Source organism: Petaurus breviceps, unplaced genomic scaffold (genome assembly GCF_028583685.1).
Source record: "Petaurus breviceps papuanus isolate PSGF00001 unplaced genomic scaffold, PetGlider_PUasm1.0 387, whole genome shotgun sequence".
In the NCBI taxonomy this organism is placed as follows: domain Eukaryota; kingdom Metazoa; phylum Chordata; class Mammalia; order Diprotodontia; family Petauridae; genus Petaurus; species Petaurus breviceps.
This window is the reverse complement of record NW_027186308.1, coordinates 1,092,734-1,119,004: the sequence shown is the minus strand read 5'-3', so window position 1 is coordinate 1,119,004 and position 26,271 is coordinate 1,092,734. Positions and strand designations below refer to the sequence as shown.

Genomic DNA, 26,271 nt, shown 5'->3' with positions numbered 1-26,271 from the left:
GGCTGAAAAAATGAACAAACAACAAAAAAAGGACCTGATCATGAGAACCCACTACAGTAGCCAGGAAGACCCAGACACAAACTCAGAAGAAGATGACAATGTGAAAAGTAGCTACAAGCAAAGCCTCAAAGAAAATATGTAAATTGGAATCAAGCCCAACAAGAATGTCTAGAAGCATTAACTCCTTGTTTGGAAAAAATGAGAAAAGAAATGAGAGTGATGCAAGAAAATTACAAAAAGAGAATTAACATGGATCTGGCCTCGGACACTTAACACACACACACACACACAAACACACAAAAACTAGCCATGTGACCTTGGGCAAGTTACTTAACCCCAATTGCCCTCAAAAAAAACCAAAATAAATAAATTAAAAATTAAAAAGTAATTAATTTAAAAAAGAGAGAGAATTAACAGCTTGGTAAAAGACATACAAAAAATTGCTGAAGAAAATAGCATCTTAAAAAATAGAGTTGGCCTAATGATAAAAGAGGCACAAAAATTCACTGAAGAAAAAAACTTCTTAAACAGAAAGGGCTAAATGGAAAAGGAGGTACAAAAAGAACTCTGTAGAAAGCAGAATTGGTCAATTCTGGGTACAAAAGCTTACTGAAGAAAATCATTCCTTAAAAAGTTAGAATTGAGTAACTGGAAGGAAATGATTCCATAAGACATCAAGAAATGATAAAACAAAAGAATGAAGGAACAGCAAGGTGGCACAGTAAATAGAGCATGGGCCCTAGAGTCAGGAGGACCTGAATTCAAATCCAACCCCAGGCACTTGATACACTTACTAAATATGTGACCTTGGGCAAGGCACTTAACACTAATGGCCTTGCCTTCCCCCCTCCAAATACAAACAAACAGAATGGAAAAAAAAATAGAAGAAAATGTGAACTATCTCATTGGAAAAACAACTGACCAAGAAAATAGATCAAGGAGAGATAATTTAAGAATTATTAAACTACCTGAAAGCCTTGATAATAAAAAAAAAGAGCCTGAACATCATCTTTCAAGAAATTATCAAGGAAAACTGCCTCAATATATTAAATCTCAAGGGTAAAATAGACATCAAAAGAATCCACTGATCATCTCCTGAAAGTGATCCCAAAATGAAAACTCCCAGGTAATCTTAGACAAATTCCAGAGCTCCCAGGTAAAAGAGAAAATACTGCAAGTAGCCCAAAAGAAACAATTCAAATATCATGGAGCCACAGTTAGGGAGGCTCACACAAGATTTAGCAGCTTCAACATTAAAGGAATAGGGGGCTTATAGTATTATATTCCACAAGAGAAAGGAGCTAGCATTTCAACCAAGTATAACCTATCCAGCAAAACTGAATATAATCGCTCGTTCAGCTGGCCAAGATGCCAAAAGGGAAGAAGGCCAAGGGGAAGAAGGTAGCTCCGGCCCCTGCTGTAGTAAAGAAGCAGGAGGCCAAGAAAGTGGTCAATCCTTTGTTTGAGAAGCGTCCCAAGAACTTTGGCATTGGTCAGGACATCCAGCCCAAAAGGGACCTTACTCGATTTGTCAAATGGCCTCGGTACATTACACTGCAGCGTCAAAGGTCTATCCTTTATAAGCGTTTGAAGGTTCCGCCAGCAATTAACCAGTTCACCCAAGCTTTGGATCATCAGACAGCTACTCAACTGCTTAAACTGGCTCACAAGTATAGACCAGAGACAAAGCAAGACAAGAAGCAAAGGCTGCTGGCTCGGGCTGAACAAAAGGCTGCAGACAAAGGAAATGTCCCCACCAAGAGACCACCTGTTCTCAGAGCAGTTGTTAACACTGTTACCACCCTGGTAGAAAACAAGAAAGCACAGTTGGTAGTGATTGCACATGACGTGGACCCCATTGAGCTAGTGGTCTTCCTACCTGCCTTGTGCTGGAAAATGGGGGTTCCTTACTGTATTATCAAAGGTAAAGCAAGACTTGGACACTTAGTTCACAGAAAGACCTGCACGAGCATTGCCTTCACACAGGTTAACCCTGAAGATAAGGGAGCCCTGGCTAAGCTGGTGGAAACCATCAAAACCAATTATAACGACAGATATGATGAGATCTGTCGTCACTGGGGTGGCAATGTTCTGGGTCCAAAATCAGTGCCTCGTATTGCCAAGCTGGAAAAGGCAAAAGCTAAGGAACTTGCAACCAAATTGGGTTAAATGTGTATTTGATTTTCCCTATGTAAAAATAAAAATTTAAACAAAAAAACTGAATATAATCCTGGGGGAGGGCAGGGAATGGATATTTAATGAAACAGAGGACTTTCAAGCATTCCTGACTAAGAGATCAGAGCTGACTTTTTGTGGTGGCAAAGAATTGGAAATCAAGGGGATGTCCATCAATTGGGGAATAGCTGATCAAGTCGTGGTATATGAATGTGATGGAACACTATTTTACTATAAGAAATGATGAGCAGAATGCTGCCCTCAGAGTTTTGGGGTGTGTATGTGTATGTTTGTCTTGGGAGGCATGGGTGACCCAAAACATGCTTTGCTAATGTTTGAAACCCATGTACAAAGCTACAGGGGAAATGATCCACTTGATCTGTGGGAAAGATATGTACAGTGGGCAGAAGAGAATTTTGCTCAAAATACAGAATTTTTGTCAACACTCTTAGAATGAGTAGTCAAGACATTTTTAGATAAGAGGTACCATAGTGATCCAAGGTTCATTAATTGCTATGTAAAAATTTGCTGAATTTAACAGTGAACCTCATCAATTTTATGAATATATATACAGCCAAGGGATTGGTATCAGATCATCTGCTCTGTATTTAGGTTGGGCTCAGCACCTTGAAGTCCAAGGAGATCTACAGCATGCCAGTGCTGTTTTTCATAAAGGAATTCAAAACCAGGTGGAACCTACTGAAATATTGCATCAACAGTACAGTTTCTTCCAGAACCGATTCACTGGAACACATTTGCCTGCTCAAGAACCCCTTTGCAATTCTCAAATTTTAAATAAAATGACAACAAAAAAGATCACTTCCAGCTTGCATTCCTAAAAGTCCAGATTCACTTCCTTCTGCAGTGCGGTCATCTACTCACAGCAAAGAATCAGAAATAGAACAAGGTATTATCATTTCTAAATCAGGTTACTCAGTCCAGCAATCTTCATTAGCATCTAGGAGTGATATCAAGCAAGTCTGTATGTACTGCAAAGACAAGCTCATTTGTGGAGATTCAGAATCATCCTTCAAGGAACTGAGAGCTCAAAAGCACAAGCAAATGAAAAAACAAAAAAAATGGGTGAATGAAGACAAAGAATACTTAAAAAGGAAAGATGCTGTTGCCTTTGACGATCAGCTTTTAAAGCAGAAAATGGATGAACTTCACAAGCAGCTGACTGAAGTGATGAAGACAGCACAGGGAAATGCAGCTACTCTCCAGGACAGAGCTGAGACTCATCCAGTATGTGTGAGGCCATGTGCACACTTGCCACAAGAACCAACTGGACCTTATGAAGCCAGAAATCAGCAGTTCTCAGTTAACATAAGAGACCAACAGCTAACAGGGTCTCCTGTTGTACTACTCCCAGCAAACATTACACTGGCAACCTCAGTGCTACCAAGGGTCAACCAAAGTGTTACCTGTCCTGCTTCTCTAGACCCAGCTGGGAACAGACTTCCCAGCTGCAGTGTGCAGAGAGAATTCCAACAAAGTACAAGAAGACCCTGGAGGGGGTCAAGACTATCACCGGGTACAAGCTGACAGCAGCAACATGAGTATCGTGCCTGATCCTCTTCGGAAGCATCTGGTGTCTTCTCATGATCTGTAACTTAAGGAACCATATGTGAATAAAAATCCTTATGAATCAAAGCTACTCACTGGACCACAGATTAAAGCTGAAACACCTTCACTTTTTGGTGTAAGTTCTTCTCATGTAACACCCAACACCTCAGCAGGAATGATGCAGGCTACACTATCAAGCATCCAGCCTTCACCCACAGTTCACACCAAAGAAGCTCTAGGTTTTATAATGAATATATTTCAGGAAACTTCACATCCTGAAGTTTCTGTTGAAGACAATAAACTTTCCTCTCTGAATCAAGATGATGATGTATTTAAGGACCATTCCCAAAAGACTATACAACCCTGGGAGCTTGGGGAGGTAATGACGTCCCTTCTGTGTCACCTGCTTTCTTCATCTTGGAAGATGGAAGTAAAGAAAATGCTGGATTAACACAGCCCATAAACAAAATCACAGGAATAAGATTCTTTGGTGAATGACCTACAAGCAGATCTTCTTCCAAACCAAATAAAGGGATTTCAGGCAACAGAGCCCTTGGATGACTATACTATATAGGGTGTGTGCTATAACAAAACTTTGGCACCCCATCCTAATAGCACAAGAGATTTTACATCTGCTGCACAACTGTAGCAGCAAGCACCCCAGTGTCCCCAAGGTGCCTGCTCACACAGGTTCTTGGATCTGCTTTGTTAAAAGAAAGCAACTCAAAATGGGTTAACAAGCTTACTTTAATCAGTCAGACATATATCGTTTACCTTGTTCAGGGGAAAAAAGGTCAGCACCCCAAACTTCAAAATATACAGACAGAATTATCAAGACAGAAACAGATCAAGTAGACAGCTTTCCAAACTGTCCAACCATTACATCCATACCCAGTCAACATCTGGGTTTCCACATCTGGGTTTTTCAAAGCCAGGGGACTCTCAACAACGGCTTCCCATAATTCAGATCAAATCACAGAACACTTCTCAAAGTGAGTCCCAAAACAAAGCTACACATCAGGGCTTATATAGCCTTCTCTTGGCTCAGAGAATGTAACAACCTTATTGACTCACTGGCCAATCAAGAAGTATCAACTGAAAAACAAGCCTCCCACCCCAGGCTCTAGGTGCACTCTAGCCTGGGGGCAGGGAAGATCTTTAAGTTTGCATTTCCATTACAACAACTTGCCTCTACAACATTTAACAAAATTTCCATGGATGTGTGGCAAGCCCTAGAAGACAAAGAAAATAGGATTGAAAATGACAGTGCTGGTATGCCTTGTGATTCCTGTAAGGAAAAACTTGTGGAGAACTCAAAAAATCAAAAACTAAGTACAATTCAAGAAAACGTCTTGGACTGCATGTTGCCAGTCAGTGTGCCACCGCTCCCATTCACTCAGCCTGTGGTGGCTGAGGAGAGCCTTGTTGCTTGTAAACTCCCTGAAAATGACCTTGTAATGGATGTGGAGCCAGAAGAAGTCAGTGCTGAGCATCCAGTCAATTGCACACAGAGTAGACTATCTGAAAGTCCTCATGTCCAAAACTTCATTGTTGAGAACCCATGGGATATTGACTTGATTCAGAAATTTTTACCAAGACTTTCTACACCAATAAGTTCTTATCCTAATGCTTTTGAATGGGATTATAAACTTCCAACCATCAAGATAAAGTCTGAAATCCAGTCGGGTCCATGGTCGACCTATGTTGATTCCTTTCTTGGAGAGGGAGCTTTTGCCCATGTTTATGAAGCTACTCGGTGGAATATGAGTAACACCAGAACAAGCAGAAAGTAATGTTAAAGGTCCAGAAGCCTGCAACCCCCTGGGAATTCTCTATAGGAACCCAGCTAATGGAGAGACTCCACCCAGGATGTGCCGCCTGTTCATCAAGTTTGATGCCGCTCATTCTCCCACAATGCCAGTGTGTTGGTTGGTGATCTATACCGTTGTGGCACGTCACTAATGCTACTAATCTTCACAAAAACACTCCTGTAAAAGTGATGCCACAAGCACTGGTCCTCTACAATAAAAATTCTCCACATGATAGAACAACTTCATGGCTGTGAGATCACTCATGGGGATGTTGTCTGGCAGACAATGGAATAGATGATTTATCTCATGGATTGGCTTTAATGGATTTGGATCCAAGTATAGATATGACCCTTTTCCCAAAAGGAACTGCATTTACCACAAGGTGTGAAACCTCTGGTTTTCAGTGTGTTGAAATGCTCAGCCCAAAACCTTGGAACTATCAGACCAATTGGGATCACTGCAACAGCATACTGCATGCTGTTTGGCACATATGTGAAAGTGAAAAATGACCAGGGAGTCTGGAAGCCTGAAGGAGTTTTCAGGAGGATTCCAAATTCTGAAATGTGGAATGACTTTTTTTTCACATCATTTTGAATATACCAGACTGTCACCATCTTCCTTCTCTGGAATCCTTATGGGAAAAACTGAAAGCAGTATTTCAACAGTCCTATGCAAGCAAGATAAAATCCTTCTGCGGCTGGCTAATTGTGTTACTTTTGGAATGTAAACATTCACAAAAATAAAATTGTTGTATAAATTGGTTCACTCTATCACTCCCAAATACATCGATTAGAACCTGTCAGTCCGTTTCATCTTTTAAATGTTCTGAAAGACAGAAAACCTGGGAAGGACACTAGATGTGGAAGGAGAGACTTGAGCTCAAGACCCATGTCTAACACATGTCACACTAGCTGTGTGACCATAGACAAGTCCCTTAACCAGCTTCCTTACCTACAAAATGGGAGGAATATTTGTATTACCTACCTCACAGGACTGCTGGGAGGATCAGTGAGATTATGTGTATAATTAATCTTAAAATTCTGTGTAACGACAGCTGTTGTCACTATTAACTATTGAAAGACATCCTTGTGACTGAAAGATATCTTGTTTTTTCTGTCAGCATTAAAAATATACTAGCCAACTTACCAGAAGCATTCAAAATGTCAATTGAGAGTGTGGGGAGCCACCTAAGTCTGTAAGGTTGGAATTAACTGGGACACGTGTACAAAGTAGGTGATTAAATAGGTGGTTGCTTAAAAAACATGAATTCTTCATTTATCAAGGACTCCAGACAAGTTAGACTTCCTGGCTATTGTTTTTTAACCTCTTCTGTTCCATAAACTTCATTCTTTTCCTCGTTCTGAAAAAGGGTGTGTCTGTGTGAACTAGCGCTACTTACTGTTTTCAGAGACAAGAGTTAAGGCTGCCAAGCCCTTGTCTCCCTGTTTTCTAGGGATATGGCTTTAAAGCTTTCAGCTTTGAAGTATCTTCAGGAACAATTGTAATGTCTGTGTCATGCACTGTTTCTCAAAAGAAAAGACAAATGTAATAAAATTGGAGATTTTGAAAGCAAAATAAAAGAAAAAGAAATGATGAGCAGGTGGATGTCAGAAAAACCTGGAAAAGACTTGTATGAACTGATGCTGAAATGAGCAGAACCAGGAGAACATTGTACACAGTAACAACCACATTGTGCAAAAACCAACTTTGATAGACTTAGCTCTTCTCAGCGACGCAAGGATCTAAGACAACTCCAAAAGACTCATGATGGAAAATGCCATCCACACCAGAGAAAGAACATTGGAGTCTGAATGCAGATCAAAGCAGACTATTTGCTCTCCTTTTCTTTTGCTGTTTTGTTCCTCCTTTCTCATGGTTCTTCCCATCAATTCTAATTCTTCTTTACCTCATGTCTAATATGAAAATACATTTAATATGAATGCATAAGTAGAGACTATATCAGATTGCATGCCATCTTGGGGAGGGAGGAGGAGAAGGAGGGAGAGAAAATTCAAAACTCAAAATCTTATGGAAGTGAATATTGAAAACTAAAAATTAATTAATTAATTCTATATTTTAAAAGTTTAAAAAATAAATAATTTAAAAATCCAGAAGATATGAATAAAATTTAAAGTTACAAAGAAAAATAAAGGTCAGAGTTGAACAAAAAAAAAATGACATTCAAACAAGAATCAAGCAAAGCATGAAAAGGTAAGGATGAAAGTGATCATAAATGACTTAATATGTTTAAACTGTTTACAGTTGTATTTGGGAATATAGTACTTGTAACTTCAGAGAACCTTATCATTATTAGGGCCCTTAGAAAGAGTCTACATAAGCAGAGACCAATGGGTATAAATTGATTATGTTGGAATGATCTTAAGAAATGAAGGGGTGAGGAGGGATGCACGGGGAGCAGCGGAAAGAAGAGGTAGAGTGCGGAAATTCTGCTCACACAAGAGTCACACAAGGGGAAGGCAAAATGGTCGTGGTTGACAGGCAATGCTTCAGCTTCACTCTCATTGGAATTACTTCAAAGAGATGAATATACATACACACAGGTATTGAAATCTATTTTACTCAATAGGGAAATAGGATGGGAAGGGAATGATAAAAAGAGAGAGGAGATGATGAAAGGGAGAGTGGATTAAGGGAGGCAGTGATAAAAAGCAAAACATACCTTTGAGGAGAGACAAGATTAAATTGTGGGAGAGAGAGAGAGAGAGAGACAGAAACAGAGACACAGAGACAGAGAGAGAGAGAGAGCGAGAGAAGGATAGACCTAAGAAAATAGGATGAAGGAAAATACTCAGAACTGTGGGCAACTAGGTGGCACAGTAGATAAAGCACTGGGCCTGGAGACACAAAGTTCTGAGTTCAAATCTCACCTCAGACCCTTCCTAGCTATGTGGCCCAGGGTTAAGTCATTTAATCCTATTTCCCCCTGTTTCTCATCTGTAGAATGAGCTGGAAAAGGAAATGGAAAACTACTCTAGTATCTTTGCCTAGAAAACCTCAAATCGGGTCACAAAGAGACAGACATGACTGAACAATAATAAATTCATTAACTGTGAATGTGAATGGGACAAACTCACTCATAAAATGGGAGGTGGAGAGCAGAATGGATGAAAAACCAGAATCCTACAGTATGCTGTGTGCAAGAGACACATTTGACACATAAAGACACACAAAGAGTTAAATAAAGAGCTGGAGAGAGGGTGGAGCCAAGATGGCAGAGTCGAAGCACAAACTCGGTGTGAGCTACCACTCTAATCACTTCCAATACATGTAAAAAAATTACTCTAAACAAATTTCAGAGCTACAGAAACCACAAAGTTATGGAGAGAAACAAATCTCCTGCTGAAAGAAGCCTGGCAGGCCAGCAGGATTTGGGAGCTGAGCACAGTCCCATGTGAGCCTCATGGTTCTGGCTCCACAGCAGCCCTGACCAGCTGCAGTCTGGGCAGACTTCAGGAGAGTGAATCACCAGCAGCTGTGGAAGTTTCCAGACTTCTCAACCCATAAATGCCAAAGACAAAGTAAAAGGTCAGTGTGGAACTCTGTTGGAACAGGGGGACAGAAGAGTGCAGTCAAACCCCTGCTGCCATGGGGCGAGAGGTGGCAGAGGCACAGCAGCTGCAGCTGCTGTTGCTGCATGGCTGCTTCCACAACTCCTGGCCTGCAGATTGTAAGGGGACCAAGCAACCATATAGAGGGTAGTCACTCTTGCTTTAACCTGCTTGAATCTGGATCACAGTCTTGGGTGGTGGTCCTGGAGGGTGTGGACAGTGTGCCAGAGCATGTGGGGGCTGCAAAGGGTGCCCTCCTAATAGGTCCATCAGCTGCAAAAATCCCAATGATTTGGGACATAGCTCTCTGCAATCTGGAAGCAGAGTTCTACCATGGCAAAGAGCTCAAAAGTCAAGTAATTGGCTGGCAATATGAGCAAGCAGAGAAAGTACAAACAGACCATAGTATCCTTCTTTGGGGACAAAAGGGTCAAAGCATGGAATAGGAGGAAGGCAATGAAGCCAGAACTCCTGCATCAAAAACTTCCAAGAAAAATATGAATTGGTTACAGGCCATGGAGGAACTCAAGAAGGATTTTGAAAATCAAGTAAGACAAGTGGAGGAAAAATTGGGAAGATAAATAAGAATGGTGCAAGAAAATCATGAAAAGCAAGTCAACAGCCTGCTAAAGGAGACCCAGGAATACTGAAGAAAATAACACCTTAAAAAAATAGAAAAACTCAAATGGAAAAAGAGGCCCCAAAAGCCAATGAGGAGAAGAATGCCTTAAGAAGCCAAATTGGCCAGATGGAAAGGAATTTCAAAAACTCACTGAAGATAATAATTCCTTCAAAATTAGATTGGAGCAATTGGAACCTAATGACTTTATGAGAAATTAAAATACTATAAAACAGATCCAAGCAAATGAAAAAATAGAAGGCAATGTGAAATATCTCATTGGAAAAACCACTGACCTACAAAATAGATCCCGGAGATATAATTTTAAAATTATTGGACTACCTGAAAGCCATGATAAAAAAAATAGCCTAGACACTATCCTCCAAGAAATTATCAAGGGGGCAGCCAGGTAGCACAGCGAGTAAGAGCACCGGCTCCAGCATCGGCATGACCTGGAGATCGAATCCTGGGCTCAGACACTTAGCACCCACCAAGAAACACCTGGCTGTGTAACCTTGAGGAAGTTACTTAACCCCAATTGCTTAGGGGTGGCCAGGTGGCTCAGCAAGTAAGAGCACCGGCTCCAGTGTCAGGATGACCTGGATCAAATCCTGGGCTCAGATACTCAGCACCACACCCAGAAATAACTGGCCGTGTAACCTTGAGCAAGTTACTTAACCCCGATTGCTTTAAAAAAAAAAGAAATTATCAAGCAAAATTATCAAGCAAAATTGCCTTGATATTCTAGAACCAGAGGGAAAAATAGAAATTGGAAGAATTAACCAATCACCTCTTGAAAAAGATCCCAAAAAGAAAACTCCTAGGAATATTATAGTCAAATTCCAGAGTTCCCAGGTCAAGGAGAAAATACTGCAAGCAGTCAGGAAGAAACAATTTGAGTATTGTGGAAACACAATCAGGATAACACAAGACCTAGCAGCTTTTACATTAAGGGATCGAAGAGCTTGGAATATGATATTCAGGAGGTCAAAGCAGCTAGAACTAAAACCCAAGTATCACTTACCCAGCAAAACTGAGTATAATGTTTCAGGGGGAAATATGGTCATTCAATGAAATAGAGGATTTTCAAACCTTCTTGATGAAAAATCCAGAGCTGAACAGAAAATTTGACTTTCAACTACAAGAAACAAGAGAAGCATGAGAAGGCAAACAGGAAAAAGAAATCATAAGGAACTTATTAAAGTAGAACTATTTACATTCCTACATGGAAAAATGTCATTGTAACTCATGAGACTTTTCTCAGTATGTGGATAGTTGAAGGGAACACACACACACATATATGTAGGCATAGGAGCATGTATGTGAGTGTGGACATATGTGTGTTCATATATACATAGAGGGCACAGGATGAGTTGAATATGAAGGGATGATATCTAAAAAAATAAAATTAAGGGGTGAGAGGGGAATATATTGGGAGAAGGAGAAGGGGGGACATAGATTAGTGTAAATTACCTCATACAAAAGAGGCAAGAGAAAACTGTTAAATGGAGGGGAAGAGTAGGAAGGTGAGAGGGGATGCAACAGCTTTACTCTCATTGAATTTGGCTTAAGGAGGGGATAACATACACACTCCGTTGGGCATATTACCCTTCAGGAAAATAGAGGGGAAGGGGATAAGAGGGGGCATGATAGAAGGAAGGGCAGATTGGGGGAAAGGGTAGTTAGAAGCAAACACTTTTGAAAAGGGACAGGGTCAAAATAGAAAATAGAATAATTAGAAGGCGGGATAGGATGGAGGGAAATATAGTTAGTCTTTCACAATATAACTACTATGGGATTGTTTTGTATAACAACACATGTACAGTCTATATTGAATTGCTTATCTCCCTAGTGGGGGTAGGTGAAAAGGGAAGAAGGGAAAAAATCTGGAACTCAGAGTTTTAAAAACAAATGTTTTTTTTTAAATTGTTTTTTACAGGCAACTGAGAAATAAGATATACAGGCACTGGGGCATAGAAATCCATCTTTCCCTACTAGAAAGTTGGGGGGGGGGGGATGAGGGAGAGTATAAGAGAGAACAGAATGGGGAAAGAGGTATTCAGTAGGCTTGCTATTTGGGGGTGGGGGTAGGGGAAAGACAGGGAGAAAAATTTGTAACTCAAAATCTGATGGAAATGAATGTTGAAAACTAAAAATAAATAAAAATTTTAAAAAGTAAAGGGCTGGAGAAGAATCTAATATGCTTCAGCTGAAATAAAAAAAAAGCAGGGGTAGCAATTATGATCTCAGATGAAGCAAAAGCAAAATTAGACTGAATTAAAAGAGATGATCAGGGAAACTGCACAATGCTAAAAGGTACTACAGTCAATGAAGTAATATAAAAATTTTGATAAAGGCTGTATTTTTAATATATAGGAAACTGAGTCACATTTCTAAAAAGAGTCATTCCCCAATTGATAAATGGTCAAAGGGTATAAATGGACAATTATCAGAAGAAGAAATTAAAGCTATTTATAGTGATATGAAAAATGTTCTAAATCACTATTGATTAGAGAAATGACAATTCAAACAACTCAAACAAACTCCCTTCTATTAAAAATGACAAAATGCTGGAGAGGGAAAATAGGGACACTAATGCACTGTTGGTGGAGTTGTGAACTGGTCCAACCATTCTGGAGAGCAATTTGGATCTATGCCCAAAGGGTATAAAACTATGTGTACCCTTTGACCCAGTAATACCATTGTTAGGTCTGTATCCCAAATAGGCCAAAGAAAAAGAAGGACCCATATGTACACAAATATTTATAGCAGTTCTTTGAGGGGATGCCCCCCCATTGGGGAGTGGCTGACCAAGTTGTGGCATGTCGTTGTGATAGAACGCTACTGTGGTATAAGAAATGATGAGAGGGGTGTTCAGAAGAACATGGCAAGACCTCTACTAGCCTATGCATACAGTGAGTGAACAAAGACAGGAGAGCGTCGTGCCTGGTCACAACAGTTCTGTAAGTTATTATAAGAGCTGTGAAAGCCTCGGCCACTCTGAGCACTGCAACGATCCGAGACAACTCCAAAGGTCTCCGGATGAAGAAGAGATGCTCTAGGCCAGAGAGAGAACCAGAGAATTCTGAGTGCAAATGCAAGCAGAACTTTCTCTCTTTATCTGTTGCTGCTTTTCTTGTGACATGGTGTATCAGCAATGCCATATTCACAATGCCTATGGAGATTACAGATATGCTGATATAATTATCCATCACAAAATACATCATGCTTGCCATATGGGGGAATAAACTAGAAAATTTATTAAGATACCAAAAGACTGAGTCCCAAAACCAGAAAGTGAAAGCCATCAGAGTAGTTATGAAATTGGCACAGGTAGATAAAGTAGAAAGCACCCACATTCTCAAGCCTTTAAAACAGAACAGGCTACCTCAGGCAAAGGTCCTCCTCTCCCCACTCACGGCAACCACTCAGCGTCCGGGAAGCGCGCTCCCAGCAGCTCCGGCCCCTGGCAGTCCTCAGCAGGTGTCCTTAGCAGAAATTCTGGCTAACTCAAAAAGGGCTTTGCGCTGCTGCTGCCTCTGCTGCTGCTGCCGCTGTCGCCACCACCACCAGCCACCACAGGAACTCTAGTTTGGCTTCCGCTTCCTCTTCCTCCGCCCCTTCCTGCTACATCAGCAAGTCCAAGGGGGCATGGAAGATCTTTAAATCCCATAACCCTTACACATGGAGAATATGGAAATGTGTTCTGCATGATTTCACATGTAAAGTTGGCATCACTTTGTTTGCCTTTTCAGTGGGTGGGAGAGAATTTGGAACTCACAACTGAAAAAGAAAAGGTTAAAAATAAATTATATGTCACACATATATAACACCTATATATCTATGTACACAAAATATGCATATTTTAGAAACATGGGCTCCAGACCTTTCCCAGTTCTGCCTCCTCTGGGCACTCACCAACTTCCCAGTGTCTTTCCCATAAGGAGCACAGGATGGCACAGAAACCCACAGATGTGGTCCAGCCAAGGCTATCAGTCCCCCCTTCTGAAGTCAGGCACACCCACTTTCTCCCACAGGCTGCCTGCCATGTCTTGCTTCGCTTCTGAAGGTACACCAGCCCATGCAGGTGCTGTCTGAAGATCTCGTCTTGGGGCGCCCCTCGGGAGGGTCAGATGGCCACTGTCTCTTCCCTCCTCCGTCCTGGGCTACTAGAGAAGCTCTATCTTCTGGGCCCACCTCTGGAAATCCGTTTGGAGCCCCCCAAACCACCAGGAATTCCTGATAGGAAGCCCAGATGCAGTTCTGACTCCTGGCCAAGGGTAAGACCTGAAGGTCTGGAGAACCTGGTGCCGCTTTTTGGAGGAAGAGGATTTGGGAGAGGAGGAAGAGGAGTCTGGTTTCTGTTCTTTTTCTCTATTATAGAAGAAATAAACAGGATTGAAATAAACATTTCCCAATAAACAGGAAAGGCTAATGGGTGATGGGAAGAGAGTTGAGCAGTTGAGAGAGCGTCATTAAAATCCTGGCTCTGAGATCTATTAGCTGTATGACCAGGAGAAGCCCCCAACCTCGACTTCTTCATCTGCAATGGGTACAGTAAAGTTCGCAGTGATTTTTATCACACAGTTCTTGTGGGAGCTCTTGAGAAAAGTATCAGTTGTTCTTATCCTCAGGATGATTTGGTCAGCCCCCTAGGAACTCCAGCAGCCCATTTATAGTCTGCTCTGTTCTTCCCCCACATAGATACACATGTGCACACACACGTGCTACATGTGCACACATGTGTGCACACACACAGGCACATGCACACACACACTGGTCTTGGGCAGAGATGTGGTCACTGCTGCTGCAGTGCTCATGGATTCCACTCCTGGAGGTGGTCATGGACATGCTTGGTTCTCACCCACTGAGAAATCTCTGTAGAGTGTGTGAGGTTCCTCTGATTGTAGTGGACAGGGAAATGGTGTGTGACGTTTCTGGTAAGAGAGGTGAAGTTCTATTCCCTGACTTTTTACACTGTGTGTGTGGCGGGGGGGGGGGGGGGGGGGTGACCTTCCGGGATTCTGCTAACGCTTCAAGTCAAAGCCTCCAAGGAAACCTTTGTCAAGGAGACTCAGTTGGTCCTTCACTTGGGGTCCATAGAGGGCAGCCCCCCAGCCACCCCTCACAAGCACACAAGAGGGGCTGCATGAATCAACACCTGGGAATTCTGTGAATCTCTCTTCAGGAATATTGTCCACATTCACTTCTCTCTTCAAGGTTTGCTAAGAAAGAAGGGCCAATATGTCTCTGAACTTTCAAATGGTTTTCCAAATGAGAGAGAAATTCCCACAAATGCCGAACACAGTGTCCAATGCTCAGCAATGGTGGCCAATGGTGAACAACTCTTCTTCCCCAACTCTCGACCTCCTTAAGAGGAGAATGTGAGAATTCCGTTGCTGACTGAAGCTTCCTTGGAGCGGGGGGAGGGGTGAAGAATAGACTGAGCTCCCCAATAGCCCAGGGAGCCAGCAAAGTCACTGTGAAGGACATGGGCTTGATTGGATGCCTCCACCCATTCTGCTTCTTGGAAGCTTGGAAACAAAATCTGAAAAAGAAAAAGGCCAGGAGGGAGTTAACAAAAAAGGCCCCAGCTTGGGGCAACAAGTGATAGCCCAATAGACACCAGATTTGCTTTTTAAATTTAATTCATCTTCCTGGGCCTTGGTTTCCTCCTCCAGGAAGTGAGGGAGTCAGACCAGCGAAGCTCTTGGCGCCCTCCCTGCCCCCTGCTCTGGGGGTTGAGCTCCTACAATGGCTTGTCCAGGAGACCTAAAGCCCCCACCCCACCCGAAAGGAGATCAGAGGCCTGAAAGCAACTTGGAGGCCAACAAGCCCATGACGGGGGACACCGAAGCTTTTCAGTTGTGTCATGTTGGAAACAAGAGGGTCCTGGGTGCTTGGAGCAGAGCATTTACACAGCACTTTACAAACATTGCTTTATATTATCTTCACAAGGCCTCTGGGAGGGAGGTGCCACTCTGAGGAAATGGAGACAGGTGAAGTGACTTGGCCAGGGTCACACAGCCAGGACGTGTCTGAGGCAGGATCCACACTCAGGGCTTTCTGACTCCAGGGCCGTGCTCTGTGCACTGTGGAGTCCCCTAGCAGCCTCAAAGAAATGGAATGACACAGAATGCCTTCAGGTAGAGGAGAGACAGGGCAGGGCAGGCTGGGAAGGTCACAAGCTGCCTCTGCCATTTACCTGTGTGGTCTACTCTGGGAGTCCCCTGCCCTGCCTGGGAGTCCTATGAGCCTTGGTATCAACATGAGAAACGACATACTACGGGGGCCTATGCCAGGTGGTGTGTGGCTTCACCCAACAAGCATTTATCCATCCCCTCCTGTGTGCTGGCCACAGAGACAACAGCCCCAGTGCAAGGCACGAGGCATGCCCACTCAGTCAGTATGAGATCTTTGCCTGGTCATTTGGGAGGGAGGGGACAATCACAATGGGAGGACCAGCACAGGCTCCTATAGGAGGTGCTCTGGCGGGAGGGCAGGGGATGGTCTGGGGACCAGTCTGTGGGGGCACCCACACAAGAGAAGGGCCCATGAGTCTGGTGGTCTGGCCAAGCATCAAGGGCACAAGGAAGCCTTTGGGAGGTTTTGACCCCTCTTGAGTCTGGGGGAGCCCCGGGGGCCCCCTGAGCAGGGCAGGGATGTGGTCAGGCCTAGGATGGAGGGATGTGTGTCTGGCAGCAGAGAAGAGGAAGGCCTGGAATGGGAGAAATGAGGAAGGGGGCCCCCAGGCAGGCCAAGCTGGTGGAGCTGAGAGCCGAGGCCAGGTGGGCTGGGGGGCTGTCTCAGGAGGTCCCTGCCCGGCCCGGGGCCCTCCTGGCTGGGCTGGATGGATGAAAGTTCTGAGTCCTCCTCGCAACCCAGCATGGGCTCCAGAAACACAAACAGCCCCCCACCCCCACGCCCAGGCTCTGCTCTGCCCGACTGCACTAACCCTAACCCTAACCCTGACCCTAAATGAGATGTCTGTAATGAGAGGTCAGGTGCTTCCTGAAACCAGGAGCTTCCCAATCCAGCATCTCACTGGAGCCAGGGCTTCCCTCACTGGCCAAGAGGTCTGGGGAGGAGTCAAAGGGGCAGCTGGAGGAGGCAGGGGGCTGCACGTGGGGGGCATGCCCAGCTTCCCAGAGGCAAAGGCCCCTGGGTCCCTAGAGGACACAGCCCTGGGCTTCCCCCGGGCTGCCCATCAACTCCGCTGAGTTGACTAGTCCCATTCACAATCCTCAGCAAGCATTCATAAGCACTGAGCAGCAGACAGACCCCCTCCCCAGGAAAGGGCTTCTCCTTTTAGAGGGTGGCCATGACCAAAGCTGGACAAGTGGAAAATGCACAGGGTTCCTTCTAGACCGAGAAAGGAAAGAGCCCTACAAGCTTGGCCAGAGCTTCCTTTCAACAGAGAGTAGGAGGGCGGGAGCCCGGCCAGGCTGGCCTGGCCAGCCCGGCCCACTGCTGCAGGGGGTGAAAGCGCCAGGAGGGGAAGCCACAGGCCCCCACAATCAGCAGGCATGGGAGGGAGCTCTGACCAGAGCTGGAGTCCAGCCCACCTCCGTCGTTCATTCCCTACCAGCAGCCTCTGTTCGGCCCCAGGAGACACTATGGGTACAAAGCTCGGGCAGAGTCATGTACACAGTAGGTGTCCCCTCCCCTTGCTGGAAGATTCCAGGGAGGAGAAGCCCATTACACTCTCAGACACCACATTTTTGTGGGATTTTTCTTCTATGAGGCCTAAATGTCTTTCTCAGCAGCTTCCCCCTTAGCCCCTGGTTCTGGAGTGAAGCAGGAGCAGCTCAGCTCTTGGCGGAGGAGGACAGTCCTCAGGCCCAGCCCACACCCATGCCCAGTCTCCTTCAGGCTAAGCACGCAGCTGCTTTCTACTAGCACTGATTTCCTTCTCCAAAGCCTCTCCAGCTGATCACCATCTTCCCTAAAATGGGATCCCCAGAAGGGAGCCCAACCTTTCAACCCTAGTCTGACCAGGCCCGGGGACCCTTCCCTGATCCTGGACTGCTGGCCTCGAAGTGCAGCCACAGGATGCCCAGCTGTCCTGGTCACCATGTTGCCTGATGACGCAGCACACTCACAAACACTGACAAGAGAAGGGTCTCCTGGACGGTCCTCCAGCCAGTCGATCTTTGGGGAGCCTGACTCTGCCCTCCTGTAGAGGAGCCGTCCCTCCTAGGTTCCTACCACCCACTCATCACCCAAGTCATTGAGAGAAATGTTGAGCTCCCCTGGGCCAGTGGCCGGCCCTCTGCTTTTGACCATGGAGGCAGCCAAGTGGAGAGCAGAGAGAGCGTGGAATCAGGCAGGACCGGGTCCAAATCTGGCTCAGACCAGCCAGGTCACCTCTGCCTGCCTCAGTTTCCTCGGCTGTGAAATCTGGATGATGGCAGCACCTATTGTGGGGATCTGCTGAGATCATCCTTGTGAAGCATTTTGCAGCCTGTGGGTGCTAGAGAAGCACCAGTTATTGTAATGACGATGCCGGCAATGTTTCTTTTATTATAATTACTGACTGCTTTTCTCACCATTCTGCCGAGGACAGAGCAGTCTGACCATATACTCCCTTGGCCCACAAAGATGGCAAGAGGGCCCCTGGCGGGTGCCTTGATGAGACCATGTTGACTTAGTGGTGGGGGGGGGCTCCCTTGGTCCACGCAGTTAGTGGGGACAGGCACTGGACCAGACTGGACCAGGGCAGGGAAGAGGAGCCCCCTTCGCCACCTTCTCTACGACTTGGCATCATAGACAGTCACCCAGACAGTACTTGGGCACGGCTTCCTGGGCAAGGCTGCTGCTATCTGTCACAGCGCTGGGAGCCCTGCCAAGAAAGGAAATAAGGTGAATGCACAAGCAGGGCCTTTGGTGACCATCCAGTCCGACCTGTTCATAAACCCGGTGCCTCTGCCGGAAGACCTCGGGGAGGGAGAGCCTGCCGCCTTTCTCTAGGCACCCCATTCATTTCGTTCACTGCTGGCGAGTCTTCCAGACCAAGCCCAAATCTGCCTCTCAGCACGCTGGCAACTGGCTACAACAGATGAATTGGGAGTTAAGGGGGCCTCTGGGAGCTGCAGCCAGTGTGAAATAGGTGTTTGAATGGGGCCTCTGACCCTCTGGTGCCAAGCCAGGCTGCCTCTCACTACCTTTACTTGTCCCCGTATATCCATGGAGCTGGTGGCTTAAGGGTATAGGCCTGCCTGGTGCGAGTCTCCCCTGCTGTGGCCTGGGAGCCCTGAGCATAGAAGCATTGGTCCTGGAGGAGCTTCCTGGGGAGCCTACTGTGCGACTCCACCTCCAGGCTTTCCAGAGGATTGTTTGTGTTCGGGGTCCTTTGGCGAGTCAGCGAAAGTTGCAACCCTTCTCCACAGGAGGGAATCCGGACATTCCCAGCCCACAGCAGGGGGTGTTTATGTTCCCAGTGACTCTTCATGTAAATGCTCTCATCTAAGGGAGAATAAAACTCCCTTGAAATCTGTTCTCCAAACACAAATAAGCAGCGTGTTTTACTTAAACAGATGACTCACTTTCCGCCATTTGCCAAGGCTTGAACGGCCACAGAGGTCCACAGGGCAAATTCTCACAGTCAACATGGATTTTCTCCAGGCAGAAAATGCATCTCTGCGGGCACCGTCTTAATTCTGCTGTCGCCCCTGCTTCTGGCTCTCCCCCCTGTGACGCATTTTTTCAGATTCCGGCTTCTCTCTGGACCGAGGAAGCCTACCTTCTTGACGATTTCCAAATGCCCATGAGGGACACTTTCCACTTGGAAATGGGAGCAGTGGGTATCCTGAGCACCCACATGGTTTCAGCAAAGATCCGAGGTGCCAATTTGCCCTAGAGACTGGCCGGCAGGGCCAGGAGCTGGAGTCCTGGTCCCAGATCCATTAGCTAGGATACCTTAAAGGCAGGTCTCCAGCCCCAGGCTTCCTGACTCTCAGGCTCATTCCCTTTTCACTCCATTCCATGACCCAGCTGGAGGAGAAGCCTCTTCTAAACAGGCCCAGAGTGGTTGAACAAGGCCCATTAACAGTGACCTAAAGAGATGGCCTGTGGTCACTGGCCATAAAACAGGACCAAAGCAATCAGGCAGGGCAGCAGCCTGGGTGGGTGAATATGGGCCCTGCCTGTTAGCTCACCTGAGGAAGGGGGAGGGTCTTGAGAATCACTTGTTGCTATTTTTACTGAGTCTTGTTTAAGTCTTTGTTTGGGGTTCTCTTGGCAGAGATGCTGGAGTGGTTTGCCATTTCCTTCTCCAGATCATTTTTACAAATGAGGAAACTGAGTCAAACAGGGTGAAGTGACTTACCCAGGGTCACACAGCTAGTAAGTGTCTGAGGTTGCATTTGAATTCAGGTCTTCCTGACTCCAGGTCCAGCACTATGCACTGTGGCACTTAACTGCTCCTCTGAGAATAACTAAAGTTATCTAATTCTAGGCTAGGTCATTTTCTGAAGCGTAAGGCTTTGATTTGTGCCCAGATACTGGGGTGAAGGAAGAAAGCCTGGGTCTTGTGCAGGAGCACTCTGCCTGGCTGCTGTTAGCTGGCTGTGGTGCTGGCGACCAGACCATCCGTGTGCCCTTGTCAGGAAGAAGAGCTAGCCGCCAGGGCCTCGCCACCACATCGAGCCGGCAGAAAATAAACCATGAAGTAACGTGTGACCGACAATGAGAATGAGCAGCTCTCCAGGAAGGTGCCAGAGCCATCAAGTGCTGCCGGAAGAAAGGTCTGAGGCGCTGCCCCATGGAGACCAAGCCCCCGAAGTCCTCTGGTCCCTGCCCCGATGAGATCAGAGGACCCATCTGGAAAAGAATATCTGTAGCAGCTCTGTGTGTGTGTGTGTGTGTGTGTGTGTGTGTGGTGTGTGAGGGGTTGTGTTGTGTGGTGTGTGAGGGGTTGTGTGTGTGGTGTGGTGTGTGAGGGGTTATGTGTGTGTATGTGGTGTCAAAGAAGGAAGTGCCCCTCAGCTGAGAGCTAGCTGAATGAACCATGATCCATGGAAGTGATGGGTTGTATTATTATAAGTAGTGTTCGAAGAAGTCGTTTCTGGGAAACCTGGGAAGGCTCTTGTGAACTAAGGGCAGAGTGAGCTGAGAGCACCTGGGCAGCAGCTTGAACAACCGCATTGTAAAAGGAAACAGCTGAGCCTTCAGGGCTCTGTGAAGCCCCAGCCCATGACTTCTCAGGACAGATGGTGAAGCCTGTGGCTCGTTGCTTTCCAGGGATGAAGGAGACTCCCTTTCTGGACACAGCCGGGGGGGCAGGGAGCGTTTTTCTATTTTTATTTTTATTTTTAAATGGGGGAGGGCAGGAGGAAGATAGAATGAATGTTTATTAATTGAAAAATAAAATAGAGTCAGAATGCCAATGTGTAAGCTATTGGATATAGGTATCTGTGTCCATGTAAGCTGTAAACAGAGATGACCACAGAGATGGGAGCCAAGCAATGGCCAGGCCCATTGAGGGAGAGCATCCCAGCATCACAGCCAGAAAGACAATCTGAAGCCCCTGAGGTAGGGTGTCGCTGCCTGTGAGCCCCTCACCCACAATCTCTGGGCAGGCTCAGTCTCCCCACTGTTGTAAGTATTTTTATGGATGGGTGCCCTAGGTTTGTGGGGGGGCAGGAGAAATAACTTTTTTATTGTGGTGTTTCAACAAATGCCTTTTCTTTCTGTCCTCTGACAGACTAAAGCAAAAGTAAATATGCCAATGGGGCTTGTGTGCTATTGTTGGGAGTGAACATGGACCCACAGAGACTCCCCCCAGAGGAACCTCCCACGTGAAAGGGGGAGCCTCAGGCACTAGTTGGCCATCATTTTTGCATCAGTAATCAGTGGACACCTTGGAGGGGGGGCGGCATTGCTTAAGATGCAGGACTGAACATACCTGGAAGATCCCCTGTGCCGGTCAGCCTCCTGGTGGGGCTCACAGACGAGCCATCCCTTGCCAGCATTACTAAGCAGGACATGTGCAGCCCCAAGGGAGACAGGCCAGTTTGGCTCAGTTCTGCCAGGTGGGCTGGCCTCTGCATCTGAGACCTTCTGTGTGAGCCTCACCTGACACCAGGTGAGCCTGACTACCCTGTCACTAGGGCCCACGCCCCGATGAAATCTATGTTGGATTGACTTCACACATGCTTCCTTCTATACAAGAAGCCCCATCTTTATAAGGACTGTTCACTTTGTACCCTGCAAATTGGTGAAAGTGACAAAAGGTGGCAATAATCCATGTTGGAGGGGTTGCAGAATGAAAGACATACTAATACATTGTTGGTGGAGTTGTGAAATGATATTACCTTTGCAAAGCAATTTGGAATTATGCAAATAAAGTGACTTAAATGCTTAAACCAGAGACTTCATCACTGGTTTATACTCCAAGTGAGGAAGAAAAGTCCCTATTTGTTCCAAAATATTTATAGCTGCACTTTTTGTCTTAATAAAAAACTGGAAACAGACTAGGTCCACATCGAATGGGGAATGACTAAAATTGTGGTACATGAATGGGATGGAACAGTGCCGAGCACTAAGAGATGATGTGTGCAATGTGTACAGAAAAGCCTGGAAAGAGCTGCCTGAACGATGCAGAACCAAGAAAACAAGCGATGCAGTCACTACAAGGGTGGAACAGCCACACGCCAGAACCTGGATGTAGATGATCCGGCAGGCCTTAAGGAAGAGAGAAGAGAAGACGCCGGGCCCACCCCCAGGCTCACAACAGGTTTTCTGATTTTTTTTCCTCTCTAAAAACCAAATTTGTCTTATGTTATATGGCTATCTGGGAGGGGAGGGGGAAGGGATACTTGGTGTAACCGTGGGGGTGATGTGAGTAACAGAAAGCATCAATAAACATTTGTTTAAAGCACCAGAACAGGCCTTCCTGCGTCTCCGCCTCGCACCCCACCACAAAGGAGGAGGTGACAGGGCGGTGAGAGCTGGCAGTCCTGGGCCTTGGCAGCTGCAGAGGAGTCACAAATCAGGTGCCCCTCAGAAAACCACTGCACTTGCCAGCCTATCGGGCTGGATCAGAAGGCATTGCAGCAGTGAGGCCGGATGGCTGGCCTGAGGAATGTGCTGATTTCCCATGTGATAATGTGGAAGGGTCAGCACTGGTATGCGTCAGAGATAAAGTCGAACCTTGCAATGGTTAACATGATGTCAGCAAACAGTTGCTGATGGGCTAACAGGGCTGTTTTGTGCACCACTCCACACAAGGCACTGGTCTGGGCCACCTGGGGCTCAGAGTTGTGTGTCGATGACGGGGTCCTCACCATCGGGAGCCCAAGATGCAAGTCCTTTGAAAGATGCCACACACAGGCTACGGATGATGAGTGCCGGGCTACCCCTAACTTTCAGACCAGTGGAGGCTGCGGCTTCCTAAGGCAGGTCTGGGAGATGGCCGAGTCTCTGAAGCTGAATGAGTGTAGCTCCAATGTCACAGGCTCCAGGGAGCTGCTCCTGGGACCCCCAGTCCTGAGGGGCAGCCAAGGGGCAGGGCCTGTGGCTGCTGCCAGGAAAGGCTGACCTGCCAATGCCCCCTTGACCTGGGCCTCCCTCTCGACTGCTGTCTGGAGCCTGCCAGATGGCATTTATCCTTCTACCTAGAGTGCCTTGCCCTGGACCCCGGCTGAGCCCCCTCTGGCGCTACTCAAACTTCCCATTTCCCCAGGGATGTCTTTCACTTGACTCCAGCATCACTTATTCTGATATCTCCAGGTCCAGCTCCGATGAGCAAAGGAAGAAGGGAAAGAATTCCATTTTCTTTCCTCAGAGGCAGGACTCAGAAAAAGAAAGGACCCCTCCCCCCATTAATTCAGCCAAGCAGCCAACAGGGGAAAGAGGACCTGAGGTTGAATTCTGGCTTGAATACCAGTGAGACCCTGGACATATCATTTGCCCTCTCTGGGCCTCAGTTTCCTCCTCTGGGAAATGAGGGAGCTAGAAGACTAGGGACCACACTGTCAGGCCAGCAGAACAATGTGTCCAGCCAAGAGGCTCCCCCCCCCCACCTCTCACTTCCCATCCTTCTCCAGCTCCCTTGCGTGGACTGTCTTCCCCTATTAGAATCGAAGAAGCTTGAGAATTTTTAGTACAGTGCCTGGCACCTAGCAAGCCCTTAATAGATGCTCTCTCCATATGAGGGGGATGTGTGTGTGGGGGGGCTGTTGTGAGGAGGGGGACTTGCTTTGTTTTGATTACATTTGTCTACACAGTCTGACCAGACAAGGCTTGCAGGGAGGAAAAATCAGCCATCTCTAACGTCTCCTCACCCTCTCCTTCTCATAGGGAAATTGTGGTTCCTAAGAGAGTGTGGAGGCTGGAAGTGGAGGCTGGAGGTGGGACACTCAGCTTTGCTCAGAAAGAGGGCTGCTGGGCTATATTAGAGCTCTCTGCTCCCCAAAATATCATTTGTCTAGGGTAGGGGTGGGGGAATGGCATTTTTAAGTTAAAGCTACAGCTCCCAATTTCTGTTTCTTAATGAGAACTGGGAGCCCAAGCTCTAAATCCTAGCCTTGACCCCCTTCCCACCAAATTCCAGTTCCAGAATGAACATGTATAGCAAATAACAAAGAAACCCATTTATCCAAGTTGATAGCAAAACCAAATAGAGGAGGTATACACAGGAGAGCAAATGCCAGGGTACAGATTGAAAGGGCTCTCCTATTGTGAGCAAGGTCACTCAGTTCAAAGGAGAGAGGAGAGAGCGACAGAGACAGAGAGACCCAAGGGGAAATCCCCCAGAGCATCTAGTACAGCAAACAGAATAGGGTCATGGTCAAAGTTCCACACGTCATTCTTCCCAGTCTCTTTAGCAATTTGCAGGAAGGTTAGCATCTCTCCCTCTCTCTCCCTCCCCCCCTCCTTTCCTCTTCTGGCTCTCTTGTCTGTCTCTCTGTCTCTGTTTCTCTGTGTGTCTCTGTCTCTCTGTGTCTGTCTGTCTGTCTGTCTCTCTGTATCTGTCCCTTTCTCTGACAGGTGGGACATGTTCCAGGTCAATGGTTTAGTTGAGGAGGCCTAAGGGGTTGGCTCAGCGTCCTTCTCTGCCCAAGGGGGGCAGCCTGGATGACCCCCCCCCGACATCCCTTCCAGCCTAGATGTAGGGCTCTCACACATTTCCAGCCTGTTTTTCAGTGCAGGGATTCCCAGCCCAGGGTCAGGCTCCACCAAAGTGTCTCCAAGTATCTCAAGGACTCTTGTGAAATTCTCAGATGTTTCAAAAGAAAATTAATTGCAACTCACTGACCTTCTCTATATTTATAGATTCTCTCCAGTCAGCCCTGATCCAGTCCCTTTCAAGCTTCCATGGCCATTTATATTAACCTTTCCTCGCTCCCCAGCTTGCGAGTTCCTGGGGGCCATGATTGTCCCATTCTGTTTTAGAGGTGCCCCCTCCCCTCTCCTTTCCCTCTTCCTCCCTGCCTCCTCCTCCACTCATGGTGCCATTCTTAGAGGGCAAAAGCTCATGGGATTCAGGACCTGAAAGAAACCTAGCAACCCATCTTGTCCAGCCCCTTTGTTTTCCAGAGGAGGAAACCTGAGGCCTGTATCAGCAATGCCATATTCACAATGCCTATAGAGATTACAAATATGCTGATATAATTATCCATTAGAAAATACGTCATGTTTGCCATATGAGGAAATAAACTAGAAAATTTATTAAGATACCAAAAGACTGAGTCCCAAAACCAGAAAGTGAAAGCCATCAGAGTAGTTATGACATTGGCACGGGTAGATAAAGTAGAAAGCACCCACATTTTCAAGCCTTTAAAACAGAACAGGCTACCTCAGGCAAAGGTCCTCCTCTCCCCACGCACAGCAACCACCCAGCGTCCTGGAAGCGCACTCCCAGCAGCTCCGGCCCCTGGCAGTCCTCAGCAGGAGTCCTTAGCAGAAAGTCCTTAGCAGTTCTAACTCAAAAAGGGCTTCGCGCTGCCACTGCCTCTGCTGCTGCCGCCGTCACCACCACCGCCAGCCACCGAAGGAACGCTAGCTTGGCTTCCGCTTCCTCTTGCTCCGCCCCTTCCTGCTACGTCAGCAAGTCCAACGGGGCATGGAAGATCTTTAAATCCCATAACCCTTACAAGGCCCAGGGAAGTCCAGTGACACTTACGTGGACAGTGGGTGAGGCCACCTGAGATGGCAGAGGTTGTCTGCTCCAGTGCCCTCAGTGAGCAGAGGAGGACACAGAGGCTCAGAGAGAGGGAAGGGCTCAAAGGACATCAGACACAGAGGAGGGATCTAAGAAATGTTTGCTCACAACCAGCTCTCATCAGTCTTGGTGTGTATGTTGTAGGGGAAGAAACAGAGACATCTGGAAGCTGAAATACCAACCACACTCTCCAAGGTGTCCTTGTTCCTAAACATGGGATGTACTCACACACACACTCACAAACACACACACAGACAAACATACACACACACACTCACAAACACACAGACACACTTAAACACACACCACAAGCACATACACACACACTCATACACACTCAAACACACATACATACATACACACAGA

At 46.4% G+C, this 26,271-nt stretch overlaps 3 pseudogenes; all 3 read left to right on the top strand.

Moving 5' to 3' along the window:
• Window positions 1–1,338: 1,338 nt before the first annotated feature.
• On the top strand, window positions 1,339–2,221 carry LOC138170782 (large ribosomal subunit protein eL8 pseudogene; annotated as a pseudogene).
• Window positions 2,222–2,479: 258 nt separating this feature from the next.
• Window positions 2,480–3,787, top strand: LOC138170818 (mitotic checkpoint serine/threonine-protein kinase BUB1 pseudogene; annotated as a pseudogene).
• A 1,167-nt stretch (window positions 3,788–4,954) lies between these two features.
• On the top strand, window positions 4,955–6,295 carry LOC138170781 (mitotic checkpoint serine/threonine-protein kinase BUB1-like; annotated as a pseudogene).
• The last annotated feature ends 19,976 nt before the right edge of the window (window positions 6,296–26,271 follow it).